We start from the raw sequence: 13,801 nt of genomic DNA on the forward strand, positions 1-13,801 counted from the left end.
GTTGGTGAATAGGTGTCAGCGATAGGGAGGCCTGGGTTGGAGACAAGGATTTCCTTTTTAAACTTCTTCCTACCAGATTTAGTGAGAAGAGCAGGATAATCGAAGGAGAAGGAAAATTGTACAGTGATGCAAAAATTATTCACCCGCTCGGATGAAATAGAGACTTTACATCGTTACTTTCTAGCACATGGTTTAGATGCTATACAATCTTCCAAAATAGGGTACTACTCTTGCGGCGCGCTGCACTTTAAGCTCGCTCCAAAGTTTCCAGCGAGCTTTTGCTTCAGTCAAGCTCTTCCTATTGTTTAGTCTGGCTGTTCTAATCACACATACATCGCTATGACATTTTTTACTGTTGTAATCGGGATTCCCTTCAACATCCTGAATTCTTTTGTATACTACCAACCATATGGGCCCTAGGGCGGTGATGTTGAGAACTGCTCGTTAAGACAGGCCTCGCCACTTCCACAAGATCAAATCGTTATCACTGGCAATGTGAACTGTAAAACCGTCTTAGATTATAGATAAGGCTAGAAATATCAGCCTGTCACACAAAGACCTTCCACTTGTAGCATTCCATTTGATTGGCCATGAAGATTGAGAACCAAGGGATCGTGGTCGCTTTCTGGATGGTACCATATGAAAGCCAGATCTGAAGTTCCAATCCTGGATGGGGAGCATAAAATAATCTATTATTGATGCAAATCTGTTATTTATTTCGAAAAGTAAAGCCCCCTGGGCTATCAGATGGGAACCTCCCATTTACAGCTTACCAGATCTACTCAGCCCAGGGTCCTTCAGCATTGGTTGCAATAGGTTATGTTATATGCTAGATCAAAGGTCGAACCTAGCCACAAGCAATCATCCAGTCTCAAATAAAAAAAAAAGTCACCCCCAGCAACTAAAGAGCAATGGTTATAACCAGGCAGCAGATCAAAATAGTTACATTTAAGAATCCATTTGATGTCATGGGTATTAGTCTTAGCGTGCATGGTGGTGGCGCGAGTTATGGTTGCTTAGCTTACCATAACTGGTGAATTTCTCTGGTTTTTCAGTTTTACTTAAAATCATAACGTCCCTTTAACAAAGTTTTTTCACTGAATTACATATGTTTTTAGTAGCATAAGATATTTTCATTGAATAGAGATATCATGAATTTGATAGGCTTTTAGTAGGATTCCCTTAGTGTATATACATGTAGCATACAACATATTGAACCCCCTGTCCTACGCTAATGATTCTGATGTCCGCGGACCATGCGCATGTCCGTGGACGGACTCGGCTAACATCAACACTATCCAAAAACTCAGGGGGAATCATAAATTGTTGTATCATGCAATATACACACTAAACATGGTCAAACACCAGCATATAAATAAATTACATTAAAAAAGAAATAAAAAAGTGCCAACTGCATATATTTAACACACCAACAGTGGTCTCCCTCTCACTGTGCTTAGAGAGGCATCAGCTTCACCTCACTGATGAGCCCCAACAAGGGTGAAACACGTGTATGGGGTTGCTGGTGGTACTCTCGTTCAGATTGGAATTGCCATTGTATTTCGGTGCTGGACTGCCCCTGGGCAGGACAAAGACTGATATGCAAATGGATATTTCCCATCTGTGAAAGGCACAGTGAGTAAAAGCAGTGGCTGCGAACTCTCAAGTGGTTAATAACCACTGAACAGGTTATCATGTCTGTTCTTGCGAGAGAGGGGCGCCCGCTACCTTTGTAAAACTAATAAAATATTATGTATGCTGTTACTATATTCCTCTTTTTTTTTTTTAAAGGCTGTTCGGGTGTCCGCAGAGAGCACGGGTGTCCGGGATGTCCGCAATTAACCAAAATGGGGGTGTCCTAAGGACCCCTGTCTGCACTGTCCGCAATCAAAACAGAGGTGTCCGCAGGACACAAAATCTGTCCACATATCCGTTAATATTCAAAATAAGGTGTCCTAAGAACATCCCCCTGTTTGCATTGTCCGCAGAGTGAATATGTCTGTAGAACACAAGCCCGTCCGCAAAGTTGTGACGCATATTTAATTAGTTCGGGGACCTGAACACTGTCCGTAGAACACCTGCATGCATGCGTACAACTGACACCGCGCATTTGATGTCCTACGGACACCCGTCCCATTCGCGAACTTGTCTGCGAAATCATGTGACCGCACCCATGCCAAGCATGGGTCCTTGTTCACGGACACAGTCCGGGCCACCAGACACCAAAAAAGTTTTTTTGAGCAATCCAAGGTATTTTCCTGTGAAATTTCACCATTGCACATGTCCCAGACCATGTCCCTAGCAATCTACATACTTTAACCCTTTTTGGTGTTCAATGTGTTCGCAGACAGCGCAGGTGGCTGCGAAGAGCGCTCCAGCACCCTTCTAAAAGGCCACACCCCAAAGGTCCTCCTTATTCTGCTTTTGGATTTCCAAGACAGAGCACTGCCTCTATGGCTTATATTGACATTTGCGGTCATTGCTGTCTATTGGTGCAGGTTCCTGCTGTTTCTGATTCGCGGTTGCTGACTTCCATAAACTTCCTGATGGCATCCCAAGCTGCTCCTGCCATTACTGCCTCAGCTTCAGCAACACCCCACCCCCTCCACCACCACATTCCCTAGGGCCTGGAGAGGGGAACAGGCATGAGGATGCAGAGGAGGATGAAGAGGATGACGAGGATGAGGTAGTGGAAGTCCATACTACTAGCAGTCACCGTGAATCTTGGGTGCAGAGGTTGTTTGCCACTCTTGGAATATCGAAAGCTCGTGCAAACAAGGTGCGCTGCACTGAGTGCCAGTTGGTGCTCTGTCGTGGCAAACCAAGTTTGTACAGTTATGGTACTACCTCAATGAAGCGACACCTAAGGTTGTTCCACGGTGGGGCTGTTCGTAGGGTTGTACCCTGCGATAAACCGAGTAGGTAAGAGTTCCTCTGCAGCATCCTCCTTTTCTGCTCCTGCCACCACAAGAGGCACTCCTGTGGGGCAGCACATCCCTCCAGCTGCCTCGCAGGCCATACGTGACACAGTAGGCCCTTACCTTTCGAGGGTCACAGTATTGTGTATATACTGCAACACAGTACTCTGCAGGGGGTGGAGGGAGACCCTTCGAAGTGCTCCGAGAGCATGAGAAGGGCTACCCACTACCTGATTAAGGCCCTCCCTACATCTTCCTCTCGCCACCTGCCTTTTCTTATCCCCGTGGTTGGTGCCCCTTCATTACCCTCCCTTCCCTTTTTTATTTTAACAAGCCACAAAAGGAAAACACCTTTCAGTTTAAAAGTAGAAGTGCCAATGAAATGCTGTAGAGCCCTGTGTATTTTTAGAAGTCTAGACAGTTTGCGGACATTTAAAATGTTTGAGGTGCTGGCCTATCAAAACCATTGCACTCTTCTCCGGAAGGAAGTGGTGTCTCTGAAAAGAGCCTTTTTTTGTGTTTCGAAAACTTCAAGTGGTCAACACCTACTGGAAAAAGGATTGCTATAATTCCAAAAAGGGTTGCAAGGCATTTTGTTTATGTCGCTGAAGAATCTTATTGCCAGCATAAGTAAGATGTACTCCATCTCTGCGACAAATGTGTGTACTACAAAACATAATATTTTCATTGTGAAGAGAGGACATGCCAACATCTCTCAAAAAGGCACAAACAGCCTTGTTGACATTGCGCCTCGTTTGCTCCATTTGTGGACCAAATGAAGAACGCAACCACATTTGTCTCTGCGCAATACGAGAAAAAATTACTCTGGAGTTTGGAAACATGTCCATGACTTTCCCCAAGTCCTTCTTCCATTGCAAATTGCAAAGAGATTCCAGAGACATATCCTAAACTGTTCCCTCCACAATGAATAATAATTATGTCTGGATGACACTGTCACCAAAGTAGCACAAAGAGGTACCAAATCCAGCCACTTCATTCCACGCACTCCATGCCAGTGCACATCCACATGAGGGAATCCAAGATGTGCAGCCACTCCACAGCAATCTGCATGCACCTCCAACCAATTTATCCACGAGTCACCCAAAATCCAGACTATCTGTCTTCTGAAAGACACATCCATAGCTATCTGCTCTCCTCTCAGAAACAGACTTACTGCCAAAGACTCTCCTTACACATCACATCGAGTCAACCTTATTGTCCAATCCCTCGCCCTGCACAGTCTCATTTGCATGCCTCTCAGCCTCAAAATCCCTGTATGTAATGTGCGCTGTCCGCGGACAACCGCAGACAAATTGTAAAATCTAAGAGTGGGGAAAGAAAATGTATATGTGTGTCCCACTTCCCATTTGAGGTTGACTCTGAAAAGAGCCTTTTTTTTTTAAAGTGCTTATAAAAGAACAGCTTTCATAAATAATTTCTTTTTCCACTTATTTCCTTCTTGTCTTCACATTATCCTCTGTAAAGTACTCCTTATATTTTGAGGTAACATGGCATTTCCCAATATGGATAAAGAAATGCCATCCGATTTAAAATATTCACCATTAACAAAATCAATAGTCATTGTTACAAGACAACATTCCACCTCAACAAAAAAGTAGACATCCCTCTGTTCACCAAACACCTTGCACCATTTTGCTGGGGACAGAAACCATTGAACTGTTGCATAGTGCCCTGGGTAGTATTTCAGAAAAAAATCAATTTCCCCAAATGAAACAACCTCCATCATCGTCTGAACCAAGTTTAAGAGTACTCAACAAAGTAGGAGCAGTGATGTTTCCCAAATGGAAACCCCCAATGCAGTACCACTACATCTCGACTCTTCCACATGCAGAAGGTTTCACAAGCTCCAACCACTGCCTGCATATTGAAACCAGGTACAGTTAACCAGTAAACCTCCACTCCTTCAAAACCAAAACCGGCAACCTTATGTTTAAACATTGCATATCTCTCTAAACCATCTACAACATCCAACACCCACACTTTCTTCACATCTGCCATCTTCACTACACACACCCACTCTTCCTGAAAATAGCAGCTTCAACACCCGATTGGCTAATCCCTACAGTCCCCTTTCCATGCTGGATTTGCTGAGAAACCCCAGATGAGGAACGCCATGTCTTCGAACAGTCGCAGAGTGTGTAACACTGGTGCAGCCCTTCTACCCTTCTTCTCTTTCCACTTCACTCTCTGCACCATTCCCTCATTGGCTACTGTTAAGCAGTCACATAACCATCCACCAATCACATCCAAGAACTCAACATCTAACTCCATCATTACAGTTCAGCCCTTTTGTGATTGCAAAGCACCTACAGCAACAATTACTATAAAACTCTCCAAGATTTCTACTTGCAGATTCATGCACATACACATGCATGAACACAAACTACAAGTATAAATATTTTGGACAGTACATGTACAGCTCTAGTATAAATGCATATAAACAGGGTAACTGCCACTTATCCTATATAACCTGTAATAAAAACTATCATTTCTCCTATCTACTATGATCAAGTGTCACTTGCAAAGCTGTGTGCTCTCCAAATTTTCATTTACCCATATTACCAATTGTAATGTGCAAACTGTTATTCCCTTAATTCATTCTGTTATCTGTGTAACCACTGCCACCTATTTATCCACATTTCAAGTATAATGGCATTTCATGCATTATAGCGCATAGGGTGTACATACAATTTCCTTTCTATACATTCTGTTCATTTTACATGCAATCTATCATTTGAACTTCCTTTAGAAATAATTACAATAATAATCAGACAACACACACAGCTGTCTAACAAAGGGTCATTTCATGTTAAAAGATGAGAGAAATAACACTATGATTGTAAATGGCAACATGCAAATGCATACAATGAATAGTTTGCTGTTCTGTGATGTGGGTAAATGAAAACTTGTAAAACACACATCATTAAAGTGACACTTGATCATAGCAGATGAAAGAAATGCTAGCACAACATTTTTACTACTTATCCAGGGTAAGTAGAAGATACCCTGCATTGTAAATACATACACTGCATGCTTTTCACCTTCAAGTTCCTGCCATTTACCCTTTATAAGTAGCATGAAAAGCATATAGTTATTTCTCCCAACATCAAATAACAATGCATTAAAAAGCCAAGTGTGCTCTGTGTGCTTACTATTGTTATCATTTCTAAAGGCAGGTTCAACTGACAGATTCCAAGTACAATTTACAGAATGCACATAGACAAAGGAAACTGCATCTACATGCTATGCACAATTATCAGAAAGCACTATTACTGCAAAAAACAAACAAATACATGCCTACATTAACTACAGTGCTATTAACACACATATTTACTAACTTCTTTCTTTCGCAATTGCAGTGAAGACCACTCTCCTGAAAACCAGCAGCGTCTGAAGTACGAAACAGAACTCAGAAGAAAACTACTCTTTGCATCCAAAAAAGTAAGTGCAATACTGCCATAATACTGTTACTCCAACACTGTAGAATTCTAGTATTGTAGAACAAACAATTGTATTAACCCTGCAGCATTAGATTCAGTATTACTGATTGCCCCTCAGCAGGTGCACACTTTGTATTGTCATCTGAACACCAGTATAGTAACACAAATACGAGAATAGCCTTCCCAACCTGAAGCAACAGCCCATTGCAGAATCACACACCTCTACATACATGCCTACCATCATACTCAGACACTCATGCACACTGCACACATACATTGCACAACGTCCCAACCCGCACTTTCTTTTTTCCCCCCCAACAGACCCCAAAGAATACCTACCAAAAAGCAACTCTATAAAAAGCAACGCGGAAGTAGAGCAAATCAAAATAAGTGTACAAAATAAGCATCCACCTCTAGAATTTCTATAAAAAGTTCAAACATGTCACTAAGTGAAACAAAAGCAGCTTCCAGTAAATAAACTTTGCCAACTCTTTCAAAATGTAAAACTAAACAGAAAGTTATTTAAAAAAGACTGCAGTTACCACAAGTATAACACTGCACCTATAATCTCGATGTAGCCACAAGTAAGCATACCAAAACAACCATTTTACAAAACAAATTCCGCCACAGAGTCCTTCAGAACCTTATCAAAGCAAGAGAGAAATCATGCACAACCCTCAAAACATACCGTAGAAAATTAAACCTGGAAGCTCTCGGACAGTACAATTCTTCTCAAAAGGAAATAATTTTAGTTTTAAACAAAATGAAACCATTAACAAAACTAACTACTAAACTGCAACAAAAAAAAAAAAGACTTCTCAATAAACGGAATATCAACAAAGATAGCTTTGCAAACATCTGTGGAGGTGACTGGAGTCACACCACTAGCACAGAACCATATTTCAATGAAGAAGGAACATGTTACTTACCTGTAACTGTTGTTCTCCAGCATGGGTCTGGCATGGATTCACATGCTCATGAATATTCCCCGTCGTCAGGCTGGGAATCCTCGGTAAAGAAAAAAAATCAGTATCAGTTTCGTTTCTGATCTGTCTTTCGTAGTAGTAACCAATCACTGATCTCTGCGTCATACTGACCACAGCCAATGACTGCCCTCTACCTAAGCCCCGCCTCTGGCAGCCATCTTGAGATTTGGTAGCACGTGAAGTGGCAGTATGACCAAGTGAAGAGCCGCAGAGGGGTAGGCGGGAGGGTTCGCATGCGAATCCATGCCAGACCCATGCTGGAGAACAACAGTTACAGGTAAGTAACTTGTTCCTTCTCCAGCATGGGGTCTGGCATGGATTCACATGCTCATGAATAAAGAATACATAGCAGTACACACATGCACAACCACGGGAGGTGGCAAAGGCTCAACATTAAGCATTACATCAAACTCAACATTAAGCAATTCTTACCTCCTCACCAGGCTCACCTTAGGACAACAGGTTGCGCAGCACTGCTTGGCCGACCCTGGACTCCTCCCTGGAATCCCAATCGACGCAGTAGAATTTCGTGAAGGTGTGCGTCGACCTCCACATAGCAGCCCTGCAGATGTCCAGCAAGGGCACACCAGATAGGAACGCCGTGGTAGCTGCGATCGCTCTGGTGGAATGGGCTCACGGACGGCCAGGCAGTGGTCGGTTTGCCAACCGATGACAGTACATGACACAGCCGGAGAGCCATCTGGAAATGGAAGCCTTCGAGAGAGCCTTCCCCTGATTGACAGGTCCAAAGTTCACAAAGAGTTGTGACATCTTCCGAAAACACTTTGTGCGGTCCACGTAGAACTTCAGCGCTCTAGCCACATCCAGCGAGTGCAAAGTCCTTTCAGCCGGCGACAAAGGCGACGGGAAGAAAACAGGCAACACCAAGGGTTCGTTGAGGTGGAAGTTCGACGGCACCTTGGGCATGAAGGAGGGGTGCGTCCTGAGCACTACCCTTGTGTCGTGAAAAATCAAGTACGGGGCCTTGCAGGAAAGGGCCTGGATCTCTCCCACCCGTCGTGCGGAGGTGATGGCCACAAGAAACGCTGTTTTCCACGACAAGAACTTCAACGGAGCCGAGTGCAGAGGCTCGAACGGAGGTCCCATGAGCTTGGTCAGCACCACGTTGAGCTCCCACGCCGGGGCCGGAGCCTTCGCCGGCGGGAACGATCTGAACAGTCCCTTCATGAACACTTTCACCAGACGATGAGACCACAAAGACGTGCGCCCCGTGGTTCTGGTGTATTGGGAGATCGCAGCAAGATGAATCTTGATGGACGCGTGCGCCAGTCCAGCTTTGGCCAGCGTCAGTAGGTACGGCAGTACTTGGGGAGCCGTAATCCGTAGAGGGTTAATCTTCTGTGCGTGGCACCAGACAGAGAACCTCTTCCATTTGTGTCCGTAGCATTTAAGAGTTGAGGACGCCCTGGCCTTTGCAAGAACCTCTCTGCAGTCGGCCGGTATGTCGTATCCTCCAAACTCTAACGCTGCAGGAGCCAGGCCTGCAAGTTCAGCGACTTCGGGTCGTGATGGAGTATGGCGCCTCCTTCCCTGGAGAGAAGATTCGCGTCCACTGGCAGCTTGATTGACGGGGACACTGACAAGTCCAGAAGGTCCGGGAACCATATCTGCCTCGGCCACGCAGGTGCGACGAGGATCATCCTGCACCGTGACCTCTTGAGCTGGTTGATGAGCCGGATCAGCAATGGCAATGGAGGGAACGCGTATAGAAACAGGCCCTCCCAGGGGAACGAGAAAGCATCGCCCATGCTCCTCGGCTGGGGAAACCTGCTGGCGAACCTCCGGCACTTGGAGTTCGTCGCCGTCGCGAACAGAGCGATCAGAGGTGTGCCCCACCGTCGGAAGAGGCGGTCCACTAGATCCTGTCGTAGTTCCCACTCGTGGCACGAGCGCAGCTCCCTGCTGAGTGAGTCGGCGATGGTGTTTTTTATCCCTGCCAGATGAAACGGCACCAGAAACATCCCTTGGGCGACGGCCCAATGCCACAGATCCTGCGCCTCCATGGGCAGGGCTGGGGACCTGGTTCCGCCCTGTTTCCTGATGTAGAACATGGTGGTGGTGTTGTCGGTGAAGATCCTCACCACCTTGCCCTTGAGGGACGGAAGAAAGGACCGGAGGGCCCAAAACACTGCACGGAGCTCCAGGACGTCGATATGGAGGGATTTCTCTGTCGGGAGCCAAAGGCCTCTCGCGTGCAGATTTTCGGTGTGCGCTCCCCACCCTTCCAGGGAGGCATCCGTGGTCACTGTCTCCTGGTGGCCAGGGGTCTGGAAGTCCATGCCCGCCGTCAGATACGCGCGGGTGCCCCACCACCGGATCGCTCGTCGGAAACTCTCGTCGAGTGTGATCCTCTCCTCGAAGCTGCCCTTCGTCTGGATCCAGCACGCGTCCAGGAACTCCTGCAATGGGTGCATCCGGAGCCTGCACAGGCGGATGAGGTAAATGCAAGAAGACATCATTCCGAGGAGGGACTTGATGGACCTCACTCTGGCCGCGTCCGCAACCAGCATCCGCTGCACCTTGCCCAAGATGGCCCTCGTCCTTTCCTCCGACGGAGAGGCCAGAAGCGACACTGTCGAGCTTCGCTCCCAGAAACAGTGCGTCTTGCGCGGGCACCAGGTGGGACTTGGCGTAGTTTATGGAGAATCCCAGGTCCGTGAGTAGTTGGACGGTCCTTGCCGTGTGCTCCACGGCGAGCTCCTTCGTCTTCGCTCGGATGAGCCAGTCGTCCAGGTAGGGGTAGACGTGGATCCCCTCTCGGCGCAGCTGCGCCGCCTCCGGTGCGAGGCACTTGTTGAACACCCTGGGTGCCGACCTCAGTCCGAAGGGAAGGGCTCTGAACTGGTAGTGACGCCCTTGGACCACCAACCTGAGAAACTTTCGGTGTCCCTGTAGGATGGGAATATGGAAGTAGGCATCCTCCAAATCCAACGACGACAGGAAATCGCCCTCCTCCAGCTGACCCAGGACGTGTTGGAGGGTGACCATCCGGAACTTCTGTGCCTTGATGAATTTGTTCAGTGGTCGTAGGTCCAGGATGGGACGCCATCCTCCCGTCTTCTTCTTCACGAGGAAGTATCTTGAGTAAACTCCGGAGCCCCGAAGCCTCTTTGGGACGAGCTCGATGGCGCCCTTCTTGAGCATCGCCTTTACCTCCAAGAGAAGTTGAGGGACGTGATGTTCTTTCCTGGCCACAGGGGGGGACGCGCGGGCACCTCTTTAGAAACTCGAGCGCGTGACCCTGAGCTAGGGCGTCCAGCACCCAACGGTCGGTGGAGATGGGCTCCCACACGCTGACGAAGCTCGCCAGCCGGCCTCCCGCCGGGGTGCTTCGGTGGGGGCCCGACCCCACGGCCGGTTCAGTCCTGTTTCGACGAGGCTTTGCCGCCTTGTCCTCCTTGGCGACGACGGCGGGGTCCGCCCGACTTGCCTCGTCCCCTGTAAGCTTCCTGCGACGACGAACGGGCCGCTTGACGGTAGGTGGAAAATCCGCCGCCGGAACCTTTGGAGGCACCCTGTTTGCCTCCGCCGCTCCGAAAGGGCGGCCGCCATTGCTGGAGAACCCCAAGAACCCGGGCCGTCTCCGTGTCTGCCTTGATGGGAATCGTCCACTGTTTTCCCCAAACAGGTTGTTTCCGTCGAACGGCATGTCCAAGACTCTGGTCTGCACGTCCTGACGGAAGTCAGTAGCCTTGAGCCATCCACGCCGCCTAAGGCACACGCCGTTGCCCAACTGGCGAAATCCAGTGTCAGCGATGTCCGTCGCAATCGTAATGGCGTGGTCCGACGCCACCTCTCTTTCCTGCAAGGTCTCTAGAGCTTCCGCCCTCTTGTCGTCCGGTAGGAAGTCCAGCAGGGGGGCCAGTTTGTACCACAACTCCCTGTCATAGCGGGCTACGATAGCCAAGGCGGTGGCCGCCTTAATCGTCGTCGCTGCAGACGAGATGACTCTGCGTCCCATCGTATCTGATTTCTTTCCCTCGCCGTCCGGCGGGGAGGTCGACGTAGAGGCCGCGCCCCACCCGCTTTCTTCCTGGCCGCCGCGGAGACGACCGAGTCCGGGGTCGGCTGTGCCCGAAGGCACAAGGGGGCCGCGTCCGGGACCTGGTACTTCTTCTCGTACCGATCCCTTCTAACCGGCGTCGTGGATGGGTTCTTGAGGAGGGCGAGGCCCTCATCCCAAATATCGTCCAGTAGAGGTACAGAGAGGACCGTCTTCCTCTTGGCCTCGCGCCGTTGATAAAGGAAACCTTCTTCCTTCTCTTCCGGGCAGAGCTGGAAAAGCTCGGATGCCCTGGCGATCATGGAGTGAAACGATCCAATCTCATCGGGCGGGGAAGCCCGGGTGGGAGGTGACGACGGCAGATCCTCGTCGTCCGTACCCATCGCGGCCGTGTCAGTCCCCATATCATCCCCACGAGTCCTGGACGGGGAGGAGGGCTGAACAGGGCACGATGGCTGAAAAGGAGGTGGAGGATGAATCCTTCTCTTAGGGGGAGGGCTCCCAGAAGGGCCTGGCTCCGGGTCCCCCGTCGGGAGCGGTTCCTCCGCTGGTGGTAACAGCAGTCTCGTCCTTATCTCCGAGCATAAGGACTGTATAGCCAACAAAATGGCCGCCGAGTTGTCTTGCGGCACTGGTTGAGGGGAGTCCGACGGGCGGTCAGGTGCCCCGTCGGCGCCCTCGACGTTATCGTCGTCTCCTACGTCGGGGTCCCTCCCGACGGGCTGGTCTTCTTCCACGCCAACGCCGTGGCTTAAGACTTCGATCAGCTCTTCCTCAGAGGTTGAGGCCGAATCCCACGACAACCTCCTGCCCCCCCTTTTTCTTCTCCGGAGGTTTCACGGGGGTCCTGTCGATGGGCATAAAAGAGGACTCCCTCTGCGGTGGCAGGGAGACTGAGCCCCGAGGTCGCCACCACTGGTGTAGCCTCCACGGGCTGAGCCAGGGCCGCCGCGACTGTCTCGATAGAGGCCTTGGCCGGATGGATTAAGGCTTTCACCACCTTAGGTGCGCTCACCGCCTTCTCCTTGGGGGGAGGGTCACTGCCTCGCTCCCCCTCCGATGGGGCCTTCGAGCTCGACCGGGGTCTCTCCAGGAGCTTCGCCGGGTGCTCGGCCTTCCTCTTACCCGAACGAGAGCGTTGGCTCGTGGTTGATGGCGCCGGGGAGGATGCGCCCTGCCTGGCGCCCGTAGAGCCCGACCGTTCGGCGCTCCCGGTGCCAGCGGACTCGCAGTGCTTGGCCTTGTGTTGGACCCCCCGTCGCCGGGGTGTCCTTAAAGGTCTTAGAAGACCGCTCGGACTTCTTCTTCTTCTTGCCTGACGGCTCTTCCCTTCCAGCCAGTTGGCGAGATGTTGATGGCGGTCCTTCATGGTCCGCTCCGACATATTGCCGCAAAACGCACAGTCCTTCTCCACGTGCGTCTTGTCCTCATGTAGGCAGTAAAGACAAAGGGAGTGTTCGTCCTCCTTAAAGACATTCTGAAGCTGGCATCCAGGGCAGACCCTGAACAGCTTTCCGGGCGTCGAGCTTCCCTTCTTCTGGGCCATGTCCGAGATGGGCCTGAGAAACTTCTGGAGTCCTCCAAAAGCGTGGCTCGACGAAATCTTCACCCTTGAGGGGCGTTGACGAATCCGACACGGGTCCCCGTTGATCGGATGAAGAAACGCTGGAGCTTGAGGCTCTTTTGACCGAAAAAGAGAAATTTTTTGAGAAAAAAAACGTGAAAAATAGCACTAACGCTCGAGAGCAATAGCACGAGGATCCCAACACTTGAACGTGCGGTAAAAATCTGAAGATGGCTGCCAGAGGCGGGGCTTAGGTAGAGGGCAGTCATTGGCTGTGGTCAGTATGACGCAGAGATCAGTGATTGGTTACTACTACGAAAGACAGATCAGAAACGAAAGCGATACTGATTTTTTTCTTTACCGAGGATTCCCAGCCTGACGACGGGGAATATTCATGAGCATGTGAATCCATGCCAGACCCCATGCTGGAGAAGCATACAAACAAAAGCAAATTAACCCATTTGCAATACATAGCAGTGGACGAGGGTATGAAAAACATAATACCATTATGGAACAAGAAACGCTGCCCACAAAAATATCCCCAGGAAACTTAGCATCAACTCTCCATTCCACTGAAGGAATGCGTCCAGTCTACAAATGGCTGTGCACATCAATGTGTAACATGAGCAAAACATCTTTCACATCTTTACGCCAGTTCCTCAATCAGTATGTGAAAGGCAAAGACAAATTGAAAATACAACTATTACAAACTATGGACTCCTGTCCAGTGCGAAAATACACAGGACTACAAGGACATTAATTAGCCTGCATTTCTGGACCTATTTGGAAAAGCACATTCCACCATATCAAAATGATAGTAACACCATTCAACTGTAAGAAGTTTGGTT

The 13,801-nt window shown here is 49.1% G+C and overlaps 1 protein-coding gene across 5 annotated transcripts in view; it reads right to left on the bottom strand.

Moving 5' to 3' along the window:
- The window catches only part of NDRG3 (NDRG family member 3), a 1,445,730-nt gene that overhangs the window by 1,357,771 nt on the left and 74,158 nt on the right, over nucleotides 1–13,801 (bottom strand). The gene's annotated exons all lie outside the window — the stretch shown is intronic.

This window comes from Ambystoma mexicanum, chromosome 3p (genome assembly GCF_040938575.1).
Source record: "Ambystoma mexicanum isolate Mex_15411 chromosome 3p, UKY_AmexF1_1, whole genome shotgun sequence".
NCBI lineage: Eukaryota > Metazoa > Chordata > Amphibia > Caudata > Ambystomatidae > Ambystoma > Ambystoma mexicanum.